The following is a 25,141-nucleotide window of genomic DNA, read 5'->3' as shown; positions in this document are numbered from 1 at the left end:
GACACCTACAACGTGCTGACACGAGGAAAGTTTCCAACCGATTTCTCATGGATGAATAGTGAAGTACTGCTCACTACGTGTTGAACAGCCGTCGCGATGGCGTGTGTTCCCTGTGGAAATTTGAAGAGATTCAATATGAACGTGTGTTTGCACTGGACAATTATTCCCGCCCAGGTAAATTGTCCCATTGACTGCTTCTACATATTTCCCAATGTTATTTGGTTGAGAAAACGTCGAGTGTGGTGTGTGTGCATCGAGCAGGTGAATGGCATGTGGAAGACACATTTGCTGGTTCTCTAGACATGAGAAGTACCTTAGTTGACTTTGTAAATTATAAGGATGATTTGGAATCCTATATCACCGACATCGGCATTCGTGAGTGGAAATGTCAGTTTCATTAACATTTTTCGAGTTTTCATGTAAAGATCATTGCAGACGAGATACATTTCTAGTAACTCAGTGGCTTACAGCACGCACCACGTCGCTAAGGTTTCGGGTTTTCTATAGAAATGTCTTCGGAATTGTACTGTGCAAGTGATATTGGTATGCAGGCGGTATTGCTACGTGCTTCTTATCGAGAAGTATCGTGAAAATCGTATGATATTCTGCTAAACTATGTGAAAATACATATGTCCCTGTAATCCCAGAGTCTGGAGATATTCCATGATTATGTGTTGTCGATTTTTGTATTTTGTTGTTTATTTTATCTACCGGCTTTGTATCACACCCATTCTCCTGTGATATTTGTTTTATTGTGTTTAGTTTTGCTGTATAATCATGTTTCGTCATGATTGTTCTGTTCAGTCTATGTATTAAGTATCTCAATGTGGCTTCTCTATGACTTATGCGGTGATTGAGTTGGTTGTGAATGACGGTGCTGGTGACTGTTGTTTTTCTACAAACTGTGAACTCATTCTTGCTGGTTCTTTCTTGAATCCTGAGAGCTAAGAAACTGAGCTCTTCATCTGTTTGTATTTCAATGGTGAATTATTGTTAGGTGCATGCAGCTTATATCCTCACGAAGTTCTTTTATACGAGACCATACTACGCCTATCAGGAAAATTATATCATCTACATTTGTGCACCACATTTCAGTTTGTACAGCTTTGGTTTTTGCTATTATGTCAAAAAGTTGACTTTCCAGCTGGCTGATGAAAATATCAGCAAGGAGGCCACCGGTTGAGGATCCCATAGTTAGCCCTTTTTGTTGAAAGTAGAATGTTTTGTTAAATGTGAAGTAGTTTTGCTCTGTGATGAGTTTGAGCATAGCTGATATTTCTTGTAATTTTATTGTGAGTGTGTTTCCTTGTAGTTGAGGACGTGGTTGGTTTCTTCTGTTTGAAAGTGTGTACTTGGAAATTATGTCAAAGGAAATTAATGTTGCTGTGTGTGGTACGTTCCCTTTTTTTCATTTTTTGTATTATGCATTTAAGTTCTTCAGATCTCTGTTTTCGGTGTGTTTGTGTATTGTTTGCAGCAGTGGGTGTGTTTATTTGACTACGTAGTGTTTGGTGCTTTGATAAAGTCAGTCAGTGGGAAAATAGGGTTACCTGGTTTGTGAATTTTAATCAGTGATTTTAAAGTGGGAGTCTTGGGACTTTTCAGAACATTTTTTAAAATCTGTGTATCTGTGAAAATTGTTTCTGTATTTTTCAGGGTTTTGTATAAGTTTCTTTGGTATCGATTTGTTGGAACACTTGCTAATTCTGTGATGTTGTCGCTTTTGATGAATCCTAATGTTTTGACAACGCATTCCTCTCCTTTCATGAGAACAATTGGATTGCCCTTGTCAGATTTTGTGATTATATTATTTTCTTGTGTTAATTTCTTCTGTAGGTTTCCATAGGTTTTTTTCTTTGGTTTTCATTGTATTTTCTTTTGGAGTGATTTTCTTCTCTCTGGTTATGTGCTTTATTTCCTCAATACCTGGTTATCTTGATAAGTTTACATTAAATTCGGGTGAGTGTACTCAGTCTTCCTTGTAGCTTTATGATATGATCAGTCTCTGTTATGATATTCTCGATTGTCCTGTGTGAGACGATTATGTTTATGTTACGTTTGGTACCTTTTCAAACAGGATATTTTCTTGTTCACATAAATTTATAGCTGTTACAGAAGTTACTGTTTAGTGAAACGTGTGTTTACTGTAATGTTGTTGTGATTGACAGATATTTGTGTGATTTATCATATTGGTGAGTTTATTTTGTTGGAATGTCTGTTTTCTTTTTATTGTAGTGTCTGTATATAGTTCTAACCCTGTGCATTAGTTCATCAAAAATGATGGATATCTTTCATGGTTTACTAGTTATAGTTCTATATGCACTCTGTATAGCTCAATGCTTTTTTCCTTTTTTTAATGCAGAGACTGCACTTCTTGCTTTATCGGCATAACTATGGCTTTACGATTTGTCTGGTGTCCTACAGATAACATGTTGTTTACAGTTATTGTTCCGTAGCTGAGTATTATTTTATAGATTTGACGTAGAAATAATCATCTTGTATCCGTGCTTGCTAACAAAATTGGAGAGGAATTCCACCTTATACAAGACACCTTTGTAGTTTTGTTTCACCCAGACACGTTTCAAGAGTTTTTGTGCTGTCTTCATTAGGTCTGTTTATTTTCGTTCCGCAAAATTGTTACATGTTAACCTTAAAAATAAACTTGTAGTATAGATATTTACTTCTGTAAAATCAGCGATTATTGTTCAATGTTCCGACATTGATTTGGATACGATATAGAGATGAGACATTTATCACTGACTTGAAGCATTTTATGTTGTTTATTTTCGATATCTCTAGAGTTTCTCGCTTAACCGGTATATTACATTTGGAAATAAAATGGGTGTACGCATTTATTTACATATCTCAAATGAAGCTAATGGATATTTATGCTAGTAGCTTTAGGACTACTGCGCAATCTGCAGCTTGTCATCAGCAGACTGCAAACGTTATTTTAATTTCCTGTTTATTATGCATTCCGACCGAGAAATCTAAGTATTGCGTTGTTTGTGGTGTTACTCACAGTTTTTTTATGCTGCTGTGTGTTTATTTTATTGTATCTAGACAACAGGCTGATTTCTTTTGCTTTTGTCGTTACACATTTATTTTATACGATTTGTTGCCAAGCACAGTGTTTTTGCCACCATTACGTGTTGTTCTGCCCGTGTAGTGTTCATTTGTTTTGTGATACGTTTATTTTTAATGACGGCGAGCACCCTGTGCTTAGCAAGAAATCGTATAAAATGAACATGACACGACAAAAACGAAAAAAGTAATCGTCTAATCTTGACACAAAATAGTAAAAACATCAACTTTAAGCAACATGATAAAAAACGCAATACATAGTGATTCACGGTCGGAAATTTCTCCAATTTTTTTATCAAGCATGGAAATAAGAATACCTACACCATTCATAAGACGGTTTTTTCAATATGTAGTACCTGTTTAGAGAATGTCTTACAATTACGTTGACGTATACACACTTTCGAGGCACTATCAGTCTATAACGACAGTACCAGAAAACGTGACATGAAGCTGAAGTGCTGTCCCTACATTGTTATTTATAATTAAAATAAAATACTGAAAAGAATTATAAGCTATACAACTCAGTGTTAGCTCTTAAAAGCAAGTCACCATGACAAAATTAATGCTCTAGCAGCTTCCTATTTTGTCGCAGAGATATAACAGTGACGTTGCTCGGTGCCCAATTTTCACTTGGCGCACATATATATTTCCTCATAGTGGACGTGTAACAGACAGGAATACAGCCATGTGATTGCATTGGACGAAATTTATATGATTTTCGGCTGAAGCGTGGATTACACAATGAAACTTATTCCAGAGATCACTCCTCACATAATGGAATACATTTGCACTTGTGTATTTTGCGTCAATTGATTTTCTTCTTACAACCCTTAGAGCCTCAGAAAACATAGATTCGTTAAAGGCCATCTGATCTCGACAAGCCGCGCGGAGTGGCCGTGCGGTTTGAGGCGCCATGTTACGGACTGCGTGGCCCCTCCCGCCGAAGGTTCGAGTCCTCCCTCGGGCATGGGTGTGTGGGTTGTTCATAGGATAAGTTAGTTTAAGTAGTGTGTAAGTCTAGGGACCGATGACCTCAGCATTTTGGTCCCTTATGATCTCAAGGCCCCCGGAGTAGACAACATTCCATTGGAACTATTGACGACCTTAGGGGAGAGCCAGTTCCGACTAAACTCTACCATCTGGTGAGTAAGATGTATGAAACAGGTGAAATACCCTCAGACTTCAAGAAGAATATAATAATTCTAATCCCAACGAAAGCAGGTGTTGACAAACGTGAAAATTACCGAACAATCAGTTTCATAAGCCACAGCTGCAAAATACTAACACGAATTCTTTACAGACGAATGGAAAAACTAGTAGAAGCCGACCTCGGGGAAGATCAGTTTGGATTTCGTAGAAATACTGGAACACGTGAGGCAATACTGACCCTACGACTTACCTTAGAAGAAAGATTAAGGAAAGGCAAACCTACGTTTCTAGCATTTGTAGACTTAGAGAAAGCTTTTGACAATGTTGACAGGAATACTCTCTTTCAAATTCTGAAGGTGCAGGGATAAAATACAGGGAGCGAAAGGCTATTTACAATTTGTACAGAAACCACATGGCAGTTATAAGAGTCGGGGGCCATGAGAGGGAAGCAGTGGTTGGGAAGGGAGTAAGACAGGGTTGTAGTCTCTCCCCGATGTTATTCAATCTGTATGTTGAGCAAGCAGTAAAGGAAACAAAGGAAAAATTCGGAGCAGGAATTAAAATCCATGGAGAAGAAATAAAAACTTTGAGGTTTGCCGATGACGTTGTAATTCTGTCAGAGACAGCAAAGGACTTGCAAGAGCAGTTGAATGGAATGGACAGTGTCTTCAAAGGAGGGTATAAGATGAACATCAACAAAAGCAAAACGAGGATAATGGAATGTAGTCGAATTAAGTCGAGTGATGCTAAGGGAATTAGATTAGCAAATGAGACACTTAAAGCAGTAAAGGAGTTTTGCACTTTGGGGAGCAAAATAACTGATGATGGTCGAAGTAGAGAGGATATAAAATGTGGACTGGCAATGGGAAGGAAAGCGTTTCTGAAGAAGAGAAATTTGTTAACATCGAGTATAGATTTAAGTGTTCGCAAGTCGTTTCTGAAAGTATTTGTATGGAGTGTAGCCACGTATGGAAGTGGAACATGGACGATAAATAGTTTGGACAAGAAGAGAATAGAAGCTTTCGAAATGTGGTGCTACAGAAGAATGCTGAAGATTAGATGGGTACATCACATAACTAGTGAGGAAGTATTGAATAGGATTGGGGAGAAGAGAAGTTTGTGGCACAACTTGACCAGAAGAAGGGATCGGTTGGTAGGACATGTTCTGAGGCATCAAGGGATCACCAATTTAGTATTGGAGGGCAGCGTGGAGGGTAAAAATCGTAGAGGGAGACCGAGAGGTGAACACACTAAGCAGATTCAGAAGGATGTAGGTTGCAGTAGGTACTGGGAGATGAAGCAGCTTGCACTGTATAGGGTAGCATGGAGAGCTGCATCAAACCAGTCTCAGGACTGAAGACCACAACAACAAACAACATGAACTCATACACATCTGAACATTTGATCCCGACAGTTGATCATGACTTTGTCAGTGACTTTATAGCAGCAACACCCTCTACTCATTTTCTGCACTAACAGTAAGTTAAGAGTGGCCTGCATGCTTCAGTAAGTGGGAACGAGTAGACGAGTATGAAGAGACTGACAGCGCCGCAGATCTTAGTCTCCTCATACTTGCTGAAGAACATCAGGAACGAATGACGCCCCTTAGCACTAATGTAACACCGACGGCTAGATTAGTGAAGTACCCAACACGAATGCTTGACTAGTACTTGTTCCGTTTCTATTCTCTAGAACGTTACCCGTGTGTATATTGTCTAAAAAGAAAAAAAAATTTCGAGTCTTCGAGAAAAGTGTGTTTCTTGCCAACTAGACGCCTGGATTTCCCAGATAATGACTTGTTACAAATGTTGGTTGGTATGTTAAACCTACTCATTAATGGTCTCAAATGACAGGATTCTTTGTACATCTTGGGCGGTCCATACATTCTGCTCGAGACAGGCATTTGGTGTGTAAGGTTTCTTGATAAAACGGCTATCCTTTCTGGAGTCTGACGAGATTTTTCACTTTATGAACGATTCTGTTCGTCGCTTTAAACTTAAGATATACAGAATCAGCCTCTGTAAGTCCATCTTATTAGCGACGGTTACGGGACTCGGCTTCTCGATAGAAGACGTCAAACGCCTTCCCGTCATTAGTTTTAAACTTTACTTTATTGAGCAACCAGTTTCAGCGTTTCACTGCACCATCTGATTCGGCATGTGATGGCTGAACTGGTCACTGCAACAGATATCTTCTAATACCAGTATTGCTGGCCACTGTTTTGATCACAAGCGTGGTAGATAGTTCCTACACGTGGACGTGAAGATGGCGTAGTAAAACGCTGAAACTGGTTGCCCAATAAAATAAAGTTGAAAATTGACTGCTGAAACGCGTTTAATCTGAAATACAGAATCAGTTACTAGTTGCTCCGCCTCCTTGTGATATGGCACAGCGATCACAATGACTGTAGCATTTCCCTTGTCAACTTGTGATCAAGAACTTTCTTCCCCTGAGCCGATGTGTTGCTTTCGGTGCTTTAGATATCTGGAAAACTCTCGACATATCCTGCCTTACTTCTTTGGTACGCACCATTGGAAGAGAGAACGAGGATGCTTCGACGGCACGTACAGTTTCTTCAACGGGAGTTCTCTTAAGTATAATTGTTGAATTCAGACCTATGCCCAGAAATGAGATAGCTCCTTTATCTAATTCCTCTGACGAAAGGTTCAGCATTTCTCGGTCTGGATACCGAATGGCTTCTTTTTAGAGTACATCGCTCCGTTTCTCGAACTTCACTTCTTGTTTCATACAATGAAATCTGAAAAATTTTGCTGGATGATTAAACGTTTTTTTGCCCACTTTATCCCAGTCTTCAGTTGAGACAATTGTCGCTAGTGAAATATGCAAAGTAACTGAAACAGGGCTAAAAACATTCAAGACCCTGCGTATTTGCTGAATTCTTTCAGTAATAACTGCTTCGTTTTCCCTTTCGTAGTTCATCCTGGTTAGCAGTGTCTGTCTGATTCTGACGAAATTGGAACTAACATTGTTATCACGACACGGTGAAAGAAAATTCAGATCACTAAAGAATTTAATTCTACTTTCGTTAGCTTAGTAAATGGCTTAAGGAGTGACACTGGCCGTTACTTATTGGCATTCGTGAAGTCACTCTTCGTAGAGAGGAGCCTAATATTAGTATGTTTGAATCCGTCTGGAAAAATTCCATGAATTAGTTAACTTACATCACACAAGTGTCAGAATACATTAAGAATTATAGGGCTATATAGTTTTTCGTATGTTCTTGGGGATAATTTATCACCTCTTGGTCGATCTGAGAAGGCTCAACAAGATGTCTTCGGAAAAGGGGGGCAAAAGATGTACCTTCTTTAAGAAGGGATACCAGAGCCATCAAAATTCGTCAAGGACAATAGCGGGACAGATGTGGACTCTGACCACAATCTATTGGTTATGACCTGTAGATTAAAACTGAAGAAACTGCAAAAAGGTGGGAATTTAAGGAGATGGGACCTGGATAAACTAAAAGAACCAGAGGTTGTACAGAGATTCAGGGAGAGCATAAGAGAGCAATTGACAGGAATGGGGGAAATAAATACAGTAGAAGAAGAATGGGTAGCTTTGAGGGATGAAGTAGTGAAGGCAGCAGAGGATCAAGTAGGTAAAAAGACGAGGGCTAGTAGAAATCCTTGGGTAACACAAGAAATATTGAATTTAATTGATGAAAGGAGAAAATATAAAAATGCAGTAAGTGACACAGGCAAAACGGAATACAAACGTCTCAAAAATGAGATCGACAGGAAGTGCAAAATGTATAGCGGGGATGGCTAGAGGACAAATGTAAGGATGTAGAGGCCTATCTCACTAGGGGTAAGATAGATACCGCCTACAGGAAAATTAAAGAGATCTTTGGAGATAAGAGAACGACTTGTATGAATATCAAGAGCTCAGATGGAAACCCAGTTCTAAGCAAAGAAGGGAAAGCAGAAAGGTGGAAGGAGTATATAGAGGGTCTATACAAGGGCGATGTACTTGAGGACAATATTATGGAAATGGAAGAGGATGTAGATGAAGATGAAATGGGAGATATGATTGTGCGTGAAGAGTTTGACAGAGCAGTGAAAGACCTGAGTCGAAACAAGGCCCCCGGAGTAGACAATATTCCATTGGAATTACTGACGGCCGTGGGAGAGCCAGTCCTGACAAAACTCTACCATCTGGTGAGCAAGATGTATGAAACAGGCGAAATACCCTCAGACTTCAAGAAGAATATAATAATTCCAATCCCAAAGAAAGCAGGTGTTGACAGACGTGAAAATTACCGAACTATCAGCTTAATAAGTCACAGCTGCAAAATACTAACACGAATTCTTTACAGACGAATGGAAAAACTAGTAGAAGCCAACCTCGGGGAAGATCAGTTTGGATTCCGTAGAAACACTGGAACACGTGAGGCAATACTGACCTTACGACTTATCTTAGAAGAAAGATTAAGGAAAGGCAAACCTACGTTTCTAGCATTTGTAGACTTAGAGAAAGCTTTTGACAATGTTGACTGGAATACTCTCTTTCAAATTCTAAAGGTGGCAGGGGTAAAATACAAGGAGCGAAAGGCTATTTACAATTTGTACAGAAAACAGATGGCAGTTATAAGAGTCGAGGGACATGAAAGGGAAGCAGTGGTTGGGAAGGGAGTAAGACAGGGTTGTAGCCTCTCCCCGATGTTGTTCAATCTGTATATTGAGCAAGCAGTAGAGGAAACAAAAGAAAAATTCGGAGTAGGTATTAAAATTCATGGAGAAGAAATAAAAACTTTGAGGTTCGCCGATGACATTGTAATTCTGTCAGAGACAGCAAAGGACTTGGAAGAGCAGTTGAATGGATAGACAGTGTCTTGAAAGGAGGATATAAGAAGAACATCAACAAAAGCAAAACAAGGATAATGGAATGTAGTGTAATTAAGTCGGGTGATGCTGAGGGAATTAGATTAGGAAATGAGGCACTTAAAGTAGTAGAGGAGTTTTGCTATTTGGGGAGCAAAATAACTGATAATGGTCGAAGTAGAGAGGATATAAAATGTAGGCTGGCAATGGCAAGGAAAGCGTTTCTGAAGAAGAGAAATTTGTTAACATCCAGTATTGATTTAAGTGTTAGGAAGCCATTTCTGAAAGTATTCGTATGGAGTGTAGCCATGTATGGAAGTGAAACATGGACGATAAATAGTTTGGACAAGAAGAGAATGGAAGCTTTCGAAATGTGGTGCTACGGAAGAATGCTGAAGATTAGATGGGTAGATCACATAACTAATGAGGAAGTATTGAATAGGATTGGGGAGAAGAGAAGTTTGTGGCACAACTTGACCAGAAGAAGGGATCGGTTGTTAGGACATGTTCTGAGGCATCAAGGGATCACCAATTTAGTATTGGAGGGCAGCGTGGAGGGTAAAAATCGTAGAGGGAGACCAAGAGATGAATACACCAAGCAGATTCAGAAGGATGTAGGTTGCAGTAGGTACTGGGAGATGAAAAAGCTTGCACAGGATAGAGTAGCATGGAGAGCTGCATCAAACCAGTCTCAGGACTGAAGACCACAACAACAACAATAGCGGGACCATACTCGGTAAAGAGTTCAACATTGCTGAGATATGAAAACAATAATTCAGGGTGCTACTCAGCTGTAATGAACCTAAATATTTGTTCGAATTTGAACCCCCTGACTTTGTTCGTCCAGATTATTCGCCACATGGAGGAAGTAAAGAATGAGATAAAAAAGCTGAAGAAGAACAAAAGTCCAGGAGAAGATGGAACCCAGGATGGAGTCATTGAAGCTGGAGGGAAGTGACTCTACAAGAGAATTCACCATCTAGTCCAAATGATCTGGATTTTGTACGAAATTCCAGAAGACCGAAAGGCACCGGTCATGTGCCCTATTCGTAAGAAAGGTCAGCAAATGGACTGCACAAACTACTGAGGAAACGCCGTAATGAAAGTACTCTATAAGGCATCGTGCAGCTGTATACTGGATAAAATCCAGCAATCTGGAGAAGAAGTGATGAGTGGGTATCAGGGAGGTTACAGAAAATGCGGATCGACAACATCTATGTGCTGCTGCAGCTCACTGAGAAGGCGTGGGAGTGTGAAGACCTGCATGTGCTCTTCAAAGATTTAAAGGACGTGAGTAACTGCATCCGGATGGAGACCCTAATGAATTGTATCACAAACTTTGGAATACCCAAGAAACTCCTCAATCTAGTTAGAGTTTGTCTCACTGACTGAGAAGGCAAAGTGAATCTCGGAAACCAAGTCATTGAGAGCTTCTACAAAAACACAGGGTTGAGACAAGAATATGGTGTGTCACCGATATTGTTCATCTTGACGCTAGCAAAGATAATGAGGGAAGCTTCCAATGACAACGTCTTGGGGATCGAGGTATAGGTTAAGAAATTCAAACGGCTAACTCTTGTCGACGGTGGATTCTGCTCTCTAGAGCTAAGGAAGAACCGATGTGGATGACGACCGACAGCGAGGAGGCGGCAGCGAGCAGAATAGGTCTCCTTGTGAATGAACCGAAAACAGAATATCTGGTAATGATCAGGAACCATGCCTATTGAAGAGACCTACTCGTTCCTCCCGTAGTCGGAACCGATTCTACAAAAGGGTTCATAATTTTAAACATCTGGAGTAATCTTTACAGAGAACGCATCGTGACATGCAGAAATGAATGTGAGGAGTCAAGCTGTAAACCGATCACAGTTTGAGTCAGCTTTTTAAGTCGCGGAGTCTCTCAAGGAATTTTAAATTACAGCAGTACAAAACACTGATCCACCGCGCAGGACTGTATGATTACAAACTTGGAGTGTACGGAAAAAAACCTTAAAAATCTTCTCGTTTTTGAGTGAAAAGTCTTGAGGAAGATCTGTGGCCCGGTACAAGATGAGATCACTGTGGAATGGAGGATCAGGCATTATTGTGAGCTGGTTGAAATCTGCAATAAATCAAACATTGTTTTGGGGATGAATTTAGTGCTGATGTATGGTTCGAATAGGGTGTCCATCTCCTGTTTCATCCAAGGTTTTACCTAGGTGTGGCGTTTTTACGCCCACTTGTACCTCGTAATTCGTGGTACATGAAGCATTAGTTTTATTAGACACCTCCAGGGTACGAAACCGGTCGTTATCCGCTGTAAACACAATACAGAGCTATTGCGAATGTGGACTTGCACACAATTATAAAACAGGCTGATCTACCATCTCTTATTTTAAATTGTTTGTTTAGCCTTCACATTATGTAAAAATTTTTTAGGTGTGGTTGCCCGACTTGTAAGCTTATTTGTGGTAAACATTGTATATCTGACGAGAAGCAAACGGCTTATATAAGAAGGAAATGTCACTCTGATGTAAACTGGCGCGGCTTTTGAGATCCATGGATTTTGCTCCCAGCGGAAGAAGACGACTAGGAGGACCAAAGAAAATGTGGAGAGATGGCATCCACGAGAATTTGGTGCAGGTAGGTATAACGAACGGATGGCGACAGAAGGCACGAAGCACAGTCCAAGGGAAAGGATGTAACCTCCCCCTCTCTTATCGACCTTAATGACAGTGGAAAATTAAACCGCGCGCACCTAATGGAAATTTGGGAAAAGCAATCGTCACCGAAGTTAATCTGTCAGTAAAGAGGGAGGAAAGGGTTACATCTAAATGAAAGAAAAAATGCAAATGAAATAGGTGGAAATTAATTTTGAGTAAAGGGTAAAATTAATAAAGAATGTAAATGTGCGGCCGTCACGTTAACAATTAGTTGGCGTTAATTAGATATTTGAGATTTGGGGAAAAAACGGTCGCCAGTCTTATGGACAACTACTATAATAACTGAAAAAGAAGGGTTATTGCATACACAATTATCACTAAAAGCGTGTGGGACAATGAGCAACAAAGGTTCATGCTAAGTTGCTGTAATTTTGTGATGCAACAATTTTAAAAGCTGAAGTCTGCCATACAGTTCTAAAACTTTACGTGCTTTCAGTCTTCCTTGTTGACTGATTGAAGGTTTGAAGTCGTCGGTCGAGGAGGTGGCGACAGTCACTCATTGTCGGCCGTCGCTGTTGCAGAAGCTGGATGTTGGCGCGCCTTCTTCTCGACACTGTCACCAGGCGAAACGGACTCTTGATGTGCGCCAGCTAATGCTTCCCGTCCGCGACACCGTGTCAGAAACTATCACAGCAAGTCGAGCGCAATTACATGCTGCCAAATCCCGAAAGCGCTGCAGCTCGCGGAAGCGTCACACAACACACCTGCTCAACCGCACTGCTCTGCCCGCGCTGCACGCGGCGGGGTTCACAACCTAATATCCTAAACACTTTGGTTCTCCACACGAGCTATCGATGTAGTCGTTCGATAGCATAATTTTCCCTAGGCCAGACCCAGCGTATAAATACAAATAATATTCACAAAACAAACCAATTACACACACATATATATATAGTAATTGTTTTACTATATATATAGTAAAACAATTACAATATATAAAGACACAGAAATGTTATATCTTCAGGTGACAAATTAAGGAAACAAAATTGCAGTACAATAGATGGAAATAGGAGGACATGCATTTCCGGCTGTACAAGGAACGTTGTAGCAGAGCGCGATGCTCTTGTTCTGACAGCGCAAAGTAAAGTATGTGTCGATCTGTTCGCTTTCGCTGGTGAAAATTGTATCATGTACCGTTTTCCCCGACGTTCCACTATCTTTGACTTTATCAGAGGTTTCTTTTGCAAAGGCTGCATGATGTAACTGACTTGAGTTGATTGCTCGCATTCTCTTTGTGCATCGTAACAGAAGTTTCAGCTGTTTATTCCGGCTTTCAGTAGTTTTAATATTATATTGAATTTGTCACAACGAAATAATGTTTCATTGGCATAATAGTTCGACTACGTACGGCTACCGACCAGTTTGAATTTGATACGTGGTGGGTTCCTAATGGCGAGAGCAACCACGAACCTGTTTAGGCAGGTCGGGCTCATGTACGACCCTGAATTACCAAAGCTTGTATACTTCGTCGTAGTGATGGGTTACGTTCTTTTTCGTAGTTGCTCCTCAGCTGTTGTAGGTGGAAATAAGATAGGTTTCCCAGATGATGGCATGGTTGAATCAGTCTTATGTGAGGCAAGTTTACGACATTGAATATTAATTGAATGGCAATAATCAGCGGAAACAGCGATGGTAGCCAACACCATAGACGTATGGGTAAATACATATTTTTCCCCACTCACAGCAATAAACGTTATGAATAACAGCCCTCCACTAAAACAAGTCGCGGAACAAATGGTGTGCTAGTTAAACACATTAACCATAACTAGTACAGTTAGAGCATGTGTACATCTGCATTCAAAGTTTCCTAAGCAATTATTTACTTAAGTGGCGTGTGAATGCAGAATCCAAAAGATCCTCAGCTTCACTTAGGCCCTATCCTAAAAGTCACGGGCGAAATGGTAAAGTATTTTCATCTCTCCAGGTTCTACCATCAAGAGAACCCAAATAACTTTTCATCGAGACAGGTGGTCAGTTTCCCTCTCTGGTTACCTGCCGACGTAATGCCGAAACTACAGAAAACTATTGATAATAAGCTGATGTGCAGAGAGTATCTGTCTTAAAATGTTAATTCACGACACAAGTACATCCAAAGACACCATATACCAATGACACTTGAAAGAGGCCGAAAGAAGAAAGGAATTTGATCCAGACACGTCGAGAATTCTGAGAATGCTATATTACTACGTGCACGAGATCATGTATTTATATTAAGTGGAATAAGTGTTAGCATACGGACACATACACTACTGGCCATTAAAATTGCTACACCACGAAGATGACGTGCTACAGACGCGAAACTTAACCGACAGGAAGAAGGTGATGTGATATGCAAATGATTAGCTTATCAGAGCATTCACACAAGGTTGGCGCCGGTGGCGACACCTACAACGTACTGACATGAGGAAAGTTTCCAACCGATTTCTCATACACAAACAGCAGTTGACCGGTGTGAAACGTTGTTGTGATGCCTCGTGTAAGGAGGAGAAATGCGTAACATCACGTTTCCGACTTTGATAAAGGTCGGATTGTAGCCTATCGCGATTGCGGTTTATCGTATCGCGACATTGCTGCTCGCGTTGGTGGAGATCCAATGACTGTTAGCAGAATATGGAATCGGTGGGTTCATGAGGGTAATACGGATCTCAACGGCCTTGTATGACTAGCAATCGAGATGACAGGCATCTTATCCGGATGGCTGTAACGGATCGTGCAGCCAAGTATCGATCCCTGAGTCAACAGATGGGGACGTTTGCAAGACAATAACCATCTGCACGAATAGTTCGACGACGTTTGCAGGTCGGAGACCATGGCTGTGGTTACCCTTGACGCTACATCACAGCAGGAGCGCCTGCGATGGTGTACTCAACGACGAACCTGGGTTCACGAATGGCTAAACCTCATTTTTTCGGATGAATCCAGGTTCTGTTTACAGCATTATGATGGTAGTTCCGTGTTTGGCGACATCGCGGTGAACGCACATTGGAAGGGTGTATTCTTCATCGCCATACTGGCGTATCACCCGGCGTGATGGTATGGGGTGCCATCGGTTACACGTCTCGGTCACCTCTTGTTCGCATTGACGGCACTTTGAACAGTGGACGTTACATTTCAGATGTGTTACGACCCGTGGCTCTACCTTTCATTCGATCCCTGCGAAACCCTACATTTCAGCAGGATAATGCACGCCCGAATGTTGCAGGTCCAGTACGGGCCTACCTGGATACAGAAAATGTCCGACTGCTGCCCTGGCCAGCACATTCTCCAGTTCTCTCACCATTTGAAAAGTCTTGTCAATGGTGGCCGAGCAACTGGCTCGTCACAATACGCCAGTCACTACTCCTGATGAACTGTGGTATCGTGTTGAAGCTGCGTGGACAGCTGTACCTGTACACGCCATCCAAGCTCTTTCGACTCAATGCCCAACCGTATGAAGGCTGTTATTACGGCCAGAGTTGGTTGTTCTGGGTACTTATTTCTGAGGATCTATGCACCCAAATTGCGTGGAAATGTAATCACATGTCAGTTCTAGTATAGTATATTTGTCCAATGAATACCCGTTTATCATCTGCATTTCTTCTTGGTGTAGCAATTTTAATGGCCAGTAATGTATGTAATTTGTTGCTCATGAAGTCTTCATACAAATGGCTATCATCTATTCATCACTAATGCCGTTACATCTCTGACTTCCTTTTCTCCTCTCTCTCTGACGGTATTGAGATCAGGTTCTGTATTGTGCCAGACTGAGCTTGTCGTGTACGGCACCGTGCGAGACAACAGACATACAGATTTCGTCGTCTGGTGTGCAGATTTACGCAGCACGTGCTGCCTTGCAGAGCACACGCTAGGCAGAGGCCGTCGGACAGACTTCGCTGAGAAAACACGGGTGGTTACTTAGCCAGCTGGAATGAAGCTGCCCCGAATTAACTCCGCGACCAGGCACGCCAGACGACAAGGTAGTTGGCGCACCTGCTGCGTTCTTCCTGCACGACATGTTTCATGCTCCGCTTGTTAAATCCGCTAACGACCGTCCCCGTGCAGCAGTCGTGATTTACACGGTTCGCCCGCGTCTCATTTCCAAGTCAGGACGTAAACGGAATGGCGTATGAAATTTCTCATTTTCTGCTCTTGTATTCCTCTTCGAGTTAGCCTCAGAGGCCCATATCAACAATGGTCAGCACAAATGTATTAACTTCCAAGACTCTCCCCTACACTGTAGCACGGAAAGTCAATTTTTCGTGAGTCATTTTCTTCACTTCCGGATTAAAGAAAGGAACAAGGTACATCATCGTTTCATGTCTCACTGATGTCGATATAAACTGTGAAATATTATTTCATCTCTTAAACACTATGGAAGAGAAACGTTCAATAAGTAAGCACTATATTTTTTTCTCCGCCAGTTTCGGTTGAAAAAGTGCGGCATTTGTCATGGAATATCGTAGAACTTCTGCTTCAGCCCTTGTGGTTTCATGAAGTTCCGATTGGTGGCATCTGCAAAGATGGTGCGTTACAAGCAGAAAGCTGTAATTGATCTTCTTTTGACGGAAAAAGATATTTTCGTAGGGGCATGGAGACCTAGCAGTGAACAAAAGCACGCTGAGTCGTTGGGGAAGGCATCTGTCATCATTGCAATAAGGTTGCGATGTCTCATCTCCCACGTGTCGGCCGGTCACAGACAGCTGTGACTCCTGCAGTTTTGGAACGTGAGGACACTCTCGTTCGAGGTGATTGACGGTCACAATCAAACAACCCGTTACACAACTGGACGTCTCTGCTGGTAGTGCTGAAAGACTCGTCCACCAGATGAGGTATTCAAGGTTGTTTGCCTTCTGGGATCGACCCTACAGACCGGATTTTGCTCCTTCCGACTTCTATCCGTTTGGCCCCGTGCAAGATGCACTCCATGGGAAGCAGTACATCAATGATTGGGAAGTTGTTGATGCATTGTGTTGTTTCCGACACCAACAAGTGGGATGGTACCTTGCGGACAAACAGTACCTTGCAGTGAGGTAGCGTAAGACCGGCGCTTTGACCAGAGATTATGTTAAAAAGTAGAACTATGTAACCCAAAGACTAGGTAATAATATGGTGTATTGGAATTCCAAATAACATCAACTTGCTTTGAGAAAAAAAAAACTGTGTTGCATTACTAATTGAACGCTCCTCGTAGAGCACCTACTTGCTGTTGGACCGACAACATGTAGTTGGCGCTTGCTGGGGAAAAATTAAGATACTTTCCTCGCGTAATGCAATGGGCCATATAAGCGTGTCAGACCGAAGATGGCCGAACATACTGCATCATGGGATACTTGCAGATGTAACAAGAACTACGTTACAGTACCAAGCGGTTACTATATCACAGGACGCAACCGGAGTGAAAATACCAACGCAGCAGGAAAGCAGTACTGTTGCAGCTGCGATAGCCCAGTTACTTCACAACCGAATTCTTGTGGCTTACGGGATCAGAACCGATGCAGCAGCAAAACGATTACACACCAAGTCAGTGTAAATAACCAAAATTTTTAGTCATAGGTGTCACAGACTGCCGGCCACCAGTATTGACGAGGGTTCTATGTTGATCCACGTGTCCATGAGTCCAAGCGTCTACCAGTCTATCCGACTACGAGTCTACATGGCTCAACCAGTCTTCCTGATACGAAGTCTACCTGGCTCAAACAGTCATCCTCATCCGAGCCATCTACTGCTGCTCGTGCCACGTGCGATGTCCGATACTGTGGACTCGTCAATTGGCGGTCCATCTCGATGGCCTATATCAGCTTCTGCCACCTTCCATCATAGAATTTGTAACCTCCCCCTTCCTAATCGACCTACTGGTTTGCTATATAATTGACCGTGATCGGGTATGCCTCATGAAATTTTACAGTGAGTAAGGCTATCGTTACCGAAGAAAAACAATACCCGTTAGTTGGAGGAAAGTATACAACAGACCCTTCTGAAGAGAGAATCTATTCTACAAATAATCTAAAATCTGGTGATAATTTTGATATAGGTGAAAGAGAGAGCAAACGCTCACGAACAACCCTGCTGAAAGGGGGGGGGGGAGGGTACCACGTAATATTCAATTCACAGAAGGTACTGATAATACAAAAAACACTGATTAGCTAAAAAGTGGATAATTAAGCGGTCGTCAGTCCACTGTTGTTGTGGCCTTCAGTCCCGAGACTGGTTTGATGCAGCTCTCCATGCTACTCTATCCTGTGCAAGCTTCTTCATCTCCCAGTACCTACTGCAACCTACATCCTTCTGAATCTGCTTAGTGTATTCATCTCTTGGTCTCCCTCTACGATTTTTACCCTCCACGCTGCCCTCCAATACTAAATTGGTGATCCCTTAATGTCTCAGAACATGTCCTACCAACCGATCCCTTCTTCTAGTCACGTTGTGCCACAAGCTCCTCTTCTTCCCAATTCTCTTCAATACCTCGTAATTAGTTATGTAATCTACCCATCCAATCTTCAGCATTCTTCTGTAGCATCACATTTCGAAAGCTTCTATTCTCTTCTTGTCTAAGCTATTTATCGTCCACCTTTCACTTCCATACATGGCTACGCTCCATACAAATACTTTCAGAAACAACTTGTGACATTTAAATCTATACTCGATGTTAACAAATTTTTCTTCTTCAGGGACGCTTTCCTTGCCATTGCCAGTCTACATTTTATATCCTCTCTACTTCGACCATCAGCAGTTATTTTGCTCCCCAAATAGCAAAACTCCTTTACTGCTTTAAGTGTCTCATTTCCTAATCTAATTCCCTCAGCATCACCCGACTTAATTCGACTACATTCCACTATCCTCGTTTTGCTTTTGTTGATGTTCATCTTATACCCTCCTTTCAAGACACTGTCCATTCCGTTCAACTGCTCTTACAAGTCCTTTGCTGTCCCTGACAGAATTACAATGTCATCGGTGAACCTCAAAGTTTTTATCTCTTCTCCATGGATTTTAATACCTACTCCTAATCTTTCTTTTGTTTTCTTTATTGCTTGCTCAATATATAGATTGAATAACATCGGGGACGGGCTACAACCCTAACTCACTCCCTTCCCAACCACTGCTTCCCTCTCATGCCCCTCGACTCTTATAACTGCCATCTGCTTTCTGTACAAATTGTAAATAGCCTTTCGCTCTCTGTATTTTACCCTAGCCACCTTCAGAATTTGGAAGCGAGTATTCCAATCAACATTGTCAAAAGCTTTCTCTAAGTCTACAAATGCTAGAAATGTAGGTTTGCCTTTCTTAATCTTTCTTCTAAGATAAGTCGTAGGGTCAGTATTGCCTCATGTGTTCCAGCATTTCTACGGATTCCAAACTGATCTTCCCCGAGGTCGGCTTCTATCAGTTTTTCCATTCGTCTTTAAGGGATTCGCGGTAGTATTTTGCAGCTGAGACTTATTAAACTGATAGTTCGGTAATTTTCACATCTGCCAACAACTGCTTTCTTTGGGATTGGGATTATTATATTCTTCTTGAAGTCTGAGGGTATTTCGCCTGTCTCATACATCTTGCTCGCCAGATGGTAGAGTTTTGTCATGACTGGCTCTCCCAAGGCCATCAGTAGTTCTAATGGAATGTTGTCTACTCCGGGGGCGTTGTTTCGACTCAGGTCTTTCACTGCTCTGTCAAACTCTTCACGCACAATCATATCTCCCATCTCATCTTCATCTACATCCTCTTCCATTTCCATAATATTGTCATAAAGTATATCGCTCTTGTATAGACCCTCTATATACTCCTTCCACCTTTCTGCTATCCCTTCTTTGCTTAGAACTGTTTTTCCATCAAAGCCCTTGATATTCATGTAAGTAGTTCTCCTTTCTCCAAAGGTCTTTTAATTTTCCTGTAGTAGGCTGTATCTATCTTACCCCTCATGAGATAAGCCTTTACATCCTTACATTTGTCCTCTAGCAATCCCTGCTTAGCCATTTTGCACTTCCTGTCGATTTCAATTTTGAGACATTTGTATTCCTTTGTGCCTGCTTTATTTACTGCATTTTTATATTCTCTCCTTTCATGAATTAAATACAATATGTCTTCTGTTACCGAATGGTTTCTACTAGCCCTCGTCTTTTTACTTATTTGATCCTCTGCTGCCTTCACTATTTCATCCCTCAAAGGTACCTATTCTTCTTCTACTGTATGTCCTTCCTCCATTCCTGTCAGTTGTTCCCTCTGTACAACCTCTGGTTCTTTCAGTTTATCCAGGTTCCATCTCCTTAAATTCCCACCTTTCTGCAGTTTCTTCAGTTTTAATCTACAGTTCATAACCAATAAATTGTGGTCAGAGTCCACATCTGCCCCTGGAAATGTCTTACAATTTAAAACCTGGTTCCTAAATCACTGTCTTACCATTATGTAATCTATGTGATACCTTTTAGTATCTCCAGGGTTATTCCATGTATACAACCTTCTTTCATGATTCTTAAACCAAGTGTTGGCTGTGATTATGTTATGCTCTGCGCAGAATTCTACCAGACGGCTTCCTCTTTCATTTCTTAGCCCCAATCCGTATTCACCTACTATGTTTCCTTCTCTCCCTTATTTTACTCTTGAATTCCAGTCACCCATGACTATTAAATTTTCGTCTCCCTTAACTACCTGAATAATTTCTTTTATCTCATCATACATTTCATCAATTTCTTCGTCATCTGCAGACCTAGTTGGCATATTAACTTGTACTACTGTAGTAGGCGTGGGCTTCGTGTCTGTCTTGGACGCAATAATGCGTTCACTATGCTGTTTGTAGTAGCTTACCCGCACTCATATTTTTTTTATTCATTATTAAACCTACTCCTGCATTACCCTTATTTGATTTTGTATTTATAACCCTGTATTCACCTGACCAAAAGTTTTGTTCCTCCAGCCACCGAACTTCACTAACTCTCACTATATCTAACTTTAACCTTTCCATTTCCCTTTTTAAATTTTGTAGCCTACTTGGCCGATTAAGGGATCTGACATTCTACGCTCCGATCCGTAAAACGCCAGTTTTCTTTCTCCTGATAACAACGTCCTCTTGAGTAGTCCCCGCCCGGATATCCGAATGGGGCACTATTTTACCTCCGGAATATTTTACCCAAGAGGACGCCATCATCATTTAATCATACGGTAAAGCTGCATGCCCTCGGGAAAAATTACGGCTGTAGTTTCCCCTTGCTTTCAGCCGTTCGCAGTACCAGAACAGTAAGGCCATATTGGTTAGTGTTACAAGGCGAGATCAGTCAATCATCCAGACTGTTGCCCCTGGAACTACTGAAAAGGATGCTGCCCCTCTTCAGGAACCACACGTTTGTCTGGCCTCTCAACAGATACCCCTCCATTGTGGTTGTACCTACGGTACGGCTATCTGTATCGTTGAGGCACGCAAGCCTCCCCACCAACGGCAAGGTCCATGGTTTATGGGGGGGGGGGGTCAGTCCACTAGGAAAATGAATCTCCAGAATCTTAAGAAAGGTAATGGCAAAGAAATTTAAGCAAATAATCACAGGCGTGGCCACAGAAGAGTGTCACGCTTTCCCACAACGCAACAGTTCACGAGAACATAAATGAATCAGAAAGCACTGAGTTTGCCGTTATTTATTCTGAAATTCTGAATTTTGAAAGTAAAGTTAAATGAAGTTACTCGTTAAATAGATGCAACTAAAACTTTGTTATGTAAAAAATGACTTTTAGTGACCCCTGCGCAACGTAATGCAAAATTTAGAAAAGGGAGAGCAATTTATTGCTGATTATTGAAATATTGAATGTGACTTACTTTAATCAAATGAGCAACTGATTTTACTTTTTAAATGGCGACAGTAAAATACATACCAAGCCAGCAGAAGTCACTCGCTAAGCTAAATACAGAATAACTGAAATTGCGCACTCTTAATTTGTGCTGTATCTTTAGTACCAGTTTTGCCAGTGAAATTTTACATTACTCAAAATTGCAATTTAGTTAAGCCTCTGTTACGCAATACAAGAATGAACAGTTACTGAGGCAGAAAATGTAGACTGAAACTGGTCATTAGAAAACGAACAATACTGGCAGTAAATATCTAGTCAAGTTTCATATTCTTACGACATTCGGTGATTGCATGGAATGTAAAGGGACTCCGCTTGCTAACAGTGTCTGAGGACAAGACAATACAGATGCCCTACACGTTTTAATTATTTCAGGTTACTATTCATGTTAGTCATACTTTGTGAAAGAACTGTCACTGGGTAACGCCTCTACAAAGTAACCTATATTTTATCACTTTACGTTCTTACTAAGTTGTAGCTCTGCGGACGATGAAGAATGTAGCAGACGACAATGCTGAGCTACCGCTGTTCCTGACGAATAATTATGGGACAGGCAATAGAACTTCAGCTTCCTCCGCCTCTCCACTCCTACAGTGTTCTCAATACTCAAAGGTTAACGAATGTGGTCCGCATACGTTGCCGTGATCATAACTGCACTCAGCGTGTGCGGAAGCACCCAAGAAACACTTCCGCATCCTATCATGAATCAAGCTGCTCTGCTTCTTCTCTACTCGCAGCGCATCATAGACTCTCCGTATGCAAAGATAAACAGCGGCACAGATACTGCCATTCCGTCGTTGCTATCGACACATTTAAGTAAAGTTCCCTTGGCTATTACCCAGCAATCTACAATATTTTCATTATAACTGCAATCAGTTATATACACTCAGAAATAAATACACTATTACGTGGATTACGTATTAAATATAGTTTCTGTAATAAATCTTACAGATTCAGAATCAGAAGGTAATAAACGGCGAAAAACTTCGGATGATGCAGAAGGTGTTTTATCTGAATTTTCGGTGTTACAAGTTCTCCTCTAACTGGAGCGATTGGTACAGAATTCCCATCCTACAAGCAGCCTCGCTGCACTATGCTTACTTTAGCGTGACCATCCACAAGAAGTGGACTGTGTACCATCCATGGGCACTGCCTCGTATTTCGAGCTGTAAATGAGTGGTTCTCCAATGCTCTTTCTCCGACGCTTCCTGTAGCTTCTAATAGGCACCCACTCACTGTCCTAGCAGTAGTGGACACCAGAAGATCGTGAGGAAGATCCCATCACAGGGGTCGAAACTTCGATCATTTTAGAAGAAATCTGACGCGGCCTAATAACCCGGAAGATTTTAACTTCACCCACTCACCATGTCACTCCAACTCACGCACAGGGTGGTGGTATTCCGACATCGCGACCACGATCCGCCGAGTTATATCACATGATGACTGAACAACCTGCTTGTTATACGGCAGAATATATGTTTGTCAACTAGGACAGCCCCAGAGATAAAAACTGTGAGGTAGCAGCAGTTCCTGTTGAGCTCCAGTTCAGAAAACGTGGGTGAAACGTAGCAGCTGAGTGCTTTTTATGGGCCACCTGCGTCAGGAGCTGTAGTGGCAGAGCGTCTGAGCGAGAAGTGGTAAAATATCGTGAATACGTTTCCTGATCACGCTACTATAACAGAGGAAGACTTGAATTTATCCGATAAAGAATTGGAGAGTTATTCGACCAGAACTGGTGCCAAAGACATTATTCTGAGTGTCTGCCCGAATATTTCTTCGACATAATACAGAGCTAACTCGTGACGGTAACGTCTTATACCTTGTAACAGCCATTTAACGTGGAGGAGGGCATCAGTGATCATAAGGCTGTGATATCATCACTAATCACTAACTACGGACGCTACAAGGAATGTTGAGAATGGTAGGAAAGTATTTTTGGTTTGTAAGAGCTACAGAAAACAAGTTGAAGAGCATCCGAATAGTCAGCAACAACAGCCACATTAGACCGCTATCGTAGAAGCTACCTGACATGGCTATTAAACAACACAGATGTGAGTTAAGTCAAACCAAAGCAGAAAAAAATGGAAATGAACATAAGGAGAGCAATGAGTGAAGCATTCAATAAACATGAAACTAAATTTTACCAACCGATCTGACCAACAAACCCAAGAAGTTTTGATGTTACGTAAAGTCAATAAGCGGATCGATTTCATCTGTCAAGTAGCTCACTGAACGCCGAAATACTGAATTCGGTCGCCTGAAACTGTTTCACCGCGGATGATCTTAATACGGTTCCTTCTTTCAGTCCTTCCACGTACGCCGACATGACAGTTACTGAAAAAAAATGCAGAATAGAAAAAGAATCACTCAGTATTTGAAAGGACTCTGATCTGATGACGTGGCTTTGAGATTCCACAGAGATTACAGATCAAAACGTGCTTCCTTTCTATCAGTGGTTGTTTAGGTAGCTGGCGCAGCAATCTAGCAGCTGGAAAATAGCGTATGTCATTCCGGTTTTCAAGAAAGATCGTGAGTCACATGCAAATGACTTTTGGCTTATATCGCTGACGCTAGTTTGTTGTATAATTATGGATCATTATTATGGTCAGGTATTCAGATGCAGTTGAACAACTAAAGTCTCCTCCATAAATATCAACATGGACTCTGCAAACATTGATCTGGCGCAATTCAGTTGGCTCTGTCCATCCACGAAATACTGAGTACCATAGACAAAGAAGTCCACTTTCATGCCGTGTTTATTGACTAAAGAAACGCATTTTTTACGGTTCCACCGCCATTTGGTAGACAAAATACGTCCTTACCTAGATTCGGACCAGATTTGTTACTGGATTCAGGAGTTCGTCGCAAATGAAACTCAATACATCCCTTTTGGCGGAACAAAATATAAAAATTTTTTTGAAAACACAACCCTCAGTCGCGAACACAATTAATTTGTGACCTAGGTTTCGGTGTCACAAGGGACACCTTCTTCGGACAAAATTAAAACGAAATGTTCAAGCATAACGTACCAAAAAATACGAAAGCTGCGGTCATACTTGATGCTGACACCGAAAGCTAGGTCACAAATTAATTGGGTTCGCGACTGAGGGCTGTGTTTTTCAAAAATTTTGTATTATACAACAGTCGCTGATTCACAGACATGTTAAAAACCTTAGGAACAAAATGTAATTATTTCAAGAGTACGCCGAGGAAGTGTGATGGGACCGTTACTGTCTGCAATATGTGCAAATGACCTAGAACAGGTGAAGTCAACCATTTCCAGGTAGCGTCCACTTTTGTATCACTGTTACTACTAAAATATTTTAACTGTCCACCTGTTCCTGATATATAATGTAGAGAAGTAAAATAGAGAAGTAACTTTATAAAATTTGTAATACAATGTAACAGCAAGTTAAAACTTAAGATAATGATTACTTACCAAATGGTTTATCTCAAAAGTTAATGAAACCTAATGAAAATATCTTTAAAGTCGTTCATACTCACCGCTCACCATGAGAGCTGGAACAACAACAACAACTAGTGTGCGGTAGGCACGAGATTAAC

This window comes from Schistocerca americana, chromosome 5 (assembly GCF_021461395.2).
Source record: "Schistocerca americana isolate TAMUIC-IGC-003095 chromosome 5, iqSchAmer2.1, whole genome shotgun sequence".
Taxonomy (NCBI): Eukaryota; Metazoa; Arthropoda; class Insecta; order Orthoptera; family Acrididae; genus Schistocerca; species Schistocerca americana.
This window is presented reverse-complemented; position numbering follows the sequence as displayed.